At 45.9% G+C, this 4,997-nt stretch overlaps 1 pseudogene; it reads left to right on the forward strand.

Moving 5' to 3' along the window:
- The first annotated feature begins 2,735 nt into the window (after positions 1–2,735).
- On the forward strand, positions 2,736–4,576 carry LOC142911173 (uncharacterized; annotated as a pseudogene).
- The last annotated feature ends 421 nt before the right edge of the window (positions 4,577–4,997 follow it).

A 4,997-nucleotide genomic window follows, 5' to 3' on the forward strand; every position in this document is an offset into this window, starting at 1 on the left:
ACACAGTGTACGCACACAGTGACACACACAGTGTACACAGTGACACAGTGACACAAGAACAACCGCCATTCGCCACTAAGTGGCGGTGACGTCACCACGACGCTTGTGCCAGGCACAGTGACACACAGACACACAGTGACACACACAGTGACACACACAGCGACACACAGTGACACACACAGTGTACACACACAGTGTACACACAATGTACACACACAGTGTACACACACACAGTGTACACACACACAATGTACACACAGTGTACACACAGTGTATACACATAGTGTACACACACACAGTGTACACACACAGTGTACACACACACACAGGGTATACACAGTGTACACACACACAATGTACACACACAGTGTACACACAGTGTATACACATAGTGTACACACACAGTGTACACACACAGTGTACACACACACACAGGGTATACACTACACACAGTGTACACACGGTGTACATACAGTGTATACACCTAGTGTACACACACAGGGTACACACAGTGTATATATATACACACAGTGTACACACACACACAGTGACACACACAGTGTACACACAGTGTATACACATAGTGTACATACACACAGTGTACACACACAGTGACACACACACAGTGACACACAGTGTATACACATAGTGTACACACACAGAGTGTACACACACACAGTGCACACACAACAATGTCCACGTTGTTGCTGAGCTCACACACCCAAGGGAGGGAGCAATGGAAAATGAATCTAAATCAACTTAAACTCCAACTCTGTGACGTCACCACTCTGCATTACCTCATCGGCGTGAAACGTCAGGGGGAGGTGTACATCGCTAGTGACGTCATGTCACCAAGGTGTTCACCCCTCCCCCGTCCACCGCGCTCTTGAGCGTGACGTCACCTCCGCTCGGGTCGCTGCCAATATGGTTCCAGTGGCAATCCTTATTTGGGCAAAGCTACGCCCAGTGACTGGCGGCTCATTAACATAATGTGTTCGTTAAAGCCGTCGCGAGTTTATTGCAATGGGTTCAGTGCCCACGCCCCCATCCCTCGACATATGGGCAGGCCTCATTAACATAATTTATTCAGTTACAGAGCCGCTTGTGGGAGGGAAGTGACGTCATACTACTTCCTGCTGTCGCGAGGCAACAGGAAGCTGCCGTGTGCGCGCTTGCACTGAAATCCGAGGTGAGAAATTCTCATCGTTGTGGTGGTGGTGGTTGTTGTTGTTGTTTACCAAGGTAGAGCCTCTCTCTCTCGTAGGGATGTCAGTTGAGTAGCAGCGAGCATGGGAATCGATGTCCAGGTTGGAACTTTACAACGCAGGGCCTAGCCACGCGGGGCCTTGCCTCCTGCCCTCGCCTGATTGCATTCACTTTAATTATCTCGCTTAAATTTAATTTGTCTTCACCCGGCTCGCCACTTTGTAACTTTGCTTTATTGTAAATATTCACGCAGTTTTTATTTTCTTTTGTTACCAGGCCAAGCCCGCTTGAGCTCCTATACCGCTCTTGTTATCAGAAGCGACCTGCCCACAACAACACAAGGTGAGGCTTTGTCATCGTGTGTGAATGTTTTGACTTAAAACTTTGGTGACTGCAGGAATTAATATTCTTGGTTCTTTCGGTAAAGTCACGTAGATAGAAAATAAAATAAAAGATAATAATTTTTCTTTTTTTAAATGAAGCAAAAAACCCCACAACGTTTCTATGGCAACATTAATGTTGAAGATGCGCGGGCTTACAGGAATATTTATGACATTTGCCCTCTCATTGCGTGCCATGACAGTGCTGTTTGCACAGTCACACAAAGTCACTGTAAGATGATTTTCTTGGTCGTGTTTTTGTTTTTTCGCTTGTTGTGGTTGCACCCGATTCAAGAGCCGAATGGCTCACGGGACTATAACCAAAATAAATCAAACTGAAAATCAAAAAACTGAAACCGCGTGATGAATTTTGGGAAAGTTTTTCACTGCATCTCCAAATATATATAAAAGGCAAAGTTGTGATTGTGTGTCTGTTCAAAATGTTTAGCGTACTTCCCAACATACAACAAACTGGAAATTTGCCATGTGGGTACTTTCCAGACTGTACACCGTGCAAACATTATACAAATACACTTTTGGTTTTTATTGGGGGGGGAGGGGAGCTCAATAATGTATAGATTTTTTGCACGGCAAGTGAGCTGTGACGTCAAATCTGTCACGTGACCCTCGCACGTGGAAGAGTAACGCATTGTAGTGTAGCGGTTAGCGTTGTCTGTGTGTGTGTCTGTGTGTGTATCTGTGTGTGTGTGTCTGTGTGTGTATCTGTGTGTCTGTGTGTGTGTCTGTGTGTGTGTCTGTGTGTCTGTGTGTGTGTGGAAGCCTAACGCATTGTAGTGTAGCGGTTAGCGCTACGCCGCGCTATGAACCCGGCGACCCGAGTTCAATTCCCGCTCACGGCCACCACCGGTGACGATTATTTGAACAGCTTCTGGGCCTCCCCTAGGTAGACTCAGCCTAAAACGAGTAACTGTCGTGGTGTGAACATCGCCACTGGGGAGACAAAGGCGGCCGGACGTGGTGGATCCAAGTCCCGGTCGAAGCCGGGTAGTACACCTAGTCATGAATACATGAATGAATATAGACGTGTAAGTCACGTGTGACTGTATATATTCATTCCTCCATGGCTCGATACTGACGTGTAGATGGTGTGGATATTCTTATTTTCTGTCTGCAGCTCACGCTGGTCTGATGGAGCAAATGCACTCAGCACAGCAAGCCGGGACGACAAGTCAACAATGCGACCAGCGTGCATACAGCACGGATCGGACTGGAAATTTAACACAGCACCAGAGAACTCGCACAGGAGAGAAACCCTTCAAGTGCACTGTGTGTGACAAGGCATTTTCAGATTCATCGACTCTTAAAAAACACCAGAGAACACACACGGGAGAGAAACCCTTCAAGTGCACTGTGTGTGGGAAGGCATTTTCAGATTCATGGACTCTTAAAAAACACCAGAGAACACACACGGGAGAGAAACCCTTCAAGTGCACTGTGTGTGGGAAGGCATTTTCACAGTCATCTGCTCTTAAAATTCACCAGAGAACACACACGGGAGAGAAACCCTTCAAGTGCAGTGTGTGTGGGAAGACATTTTCAGATTCATCTGCTCTTAAAACACACCAGAGAACACACACGGGAGAGAAACCCTTCAAATGCAGTGTGTGTGGGAAGGCATTTTCAGATTCATCTCATCTTCAAAGACACCAGAGAACACACACGGGAGAGAAACCCTTCAAGTGCAGTGTGTGTGGGAAGACATTTTCAGATTCATTTGCTCTTAAAACACACCAGAGAACACACACGGGAGAGAAACCCTTCAAGTGCAGTGTGTGTGGAAAGGCATTTTCACAGTCATTTGCTCTTAAAAAACACCAGAGAACACACACGGGAGAGAAACCCTTCAAATGCACTGTGTGTGGGAAGACTTTTTCAGATTCATCTACTCTTAAAACACACCAGAGAACACACACGGGAGAGAAACCCTTCAAGTGCAGTGTGTGTGGGAAGGCATTTCCAGATTCATCTAATAAAACACCAGAGAACACACACGGGAGAGAAACCCTTCAAGTGCAGTATTTGTGGGAAGACATTTTCACGGTCATCTGCTCTTAAAAAACACCAGAGAACACACACGGGAGAGAAACCCTTCAGGTGCAGTGTGTGTCGGAAGACATTTTCAGGTTCATTTGCTCTTAAAACACACCAGAGAACACACATGGGAGAGAAACCCTTCAGATGCAGTGTGTGTGGGAAGACTTTTCAGATTCATCTACTCTTAAAACACACCAGAGAACACACACGGGAGAGAAACCCTTCAAGTGCAGTGTGTGAAGACATTTTCAGATTCATTTGCTCTTAAAACACACCAGAGAACTCACATGGGAGAGAAACCCTTCAAGTGCAGTGTGTGTGTGAAGGCATTTTCACGGTCATCTGCTCTTAAAATACACCAGAGAACACACACGGGAGAGAAACCCTTGTGCAGTGTGTGTGGGAAGACATTTTCTGATTCATCTGCTCTTAAAAAACACCAGAGAACACACACGGGAGAGAAACCCTTCAGGTGCAGTGTGTGTGGGAAGACATTTTTAGATTAATCTACTCTTAAAACACACCAGAGAATACACACGGGAGAGAAACCCTTCAAGTGCAGTGTTTGTGGGAAGACATTTTCACGGTCATCTGCTCTTAAAAAACACCAGAGAACACACACGGGAGAGAAACCCTTCAAGTGCACTGTGTGTGTGAAGGCATTTTCACAGTCATCTGCTCTTAAAACACACCAGAAAACACACACGGGAGAGAAACCCTTCAAGTGCAGTGTGTGTGGGAAGGCATTTTCACAGTCATCTGGTCTTAAATCACACCAGAGAACACACACGGGAGAGAAACCCTTCAAGTGCAGTGTGTGTGGGAAGGCATTTTCAGATTCATCTACTCTTACAAATCACCAGAGAACACACGGGAGAGAAACCCTTCAAGTGCAGTGTGTGTGGGAAGACATTTTAAGATTCATTTGCTCTTAAAACACACCAGAGAACACACACGGGAGAGAAACCCTTCAAGTGCAGTGTGTGTGGGAAGGCATTTTCAGATTCATCTCATCTTCAAAGACACCAGAGAACACACACGGGAGAGAAACCCTTCAGGTGCAGTGTGTGTGGGAAGACTTTTTCAGGTTCATTTGCTCTTAAAACACACCAGAGAACACACACGGGAGAGAAACCCTTCAAATGCAGTGTGTGTGGGAAGAAATTTTCAGATTCATCGACTCTTAAAACACACCAGAGAACACACACGGGAGAGAAACCCTTCAGGTGCAGTGTGTGTGGGAAGACATTTGCATGGTCATCTGCTCTTAAAACACACCAGAGAACACACACGGGAGAGAAACCCTTCAAGTGCAGTGTGTGAAGACATTTTCAGATTCATTTGCTCTTAAAACAC

The sequence above is a fragment of the Petromyzon marinus genome, unplaced genomic scaffold, assembly GCF_048934315.1.
Source record: "Petromyzon marinus isolate PM22_M1 ecotype Great Lakes invasive population unplaced genomic scaffold, UKy_Petmar_22M1.pri1.0 PM_G_Scaffold_17, whole genome shotgun sequence".
NCBI lineage: Eukaryota > Metazoa > Chordata > Hyperoartia > Petromyzontiformes > Petromyzontidae > Petromyzon > Petromyzon marinus.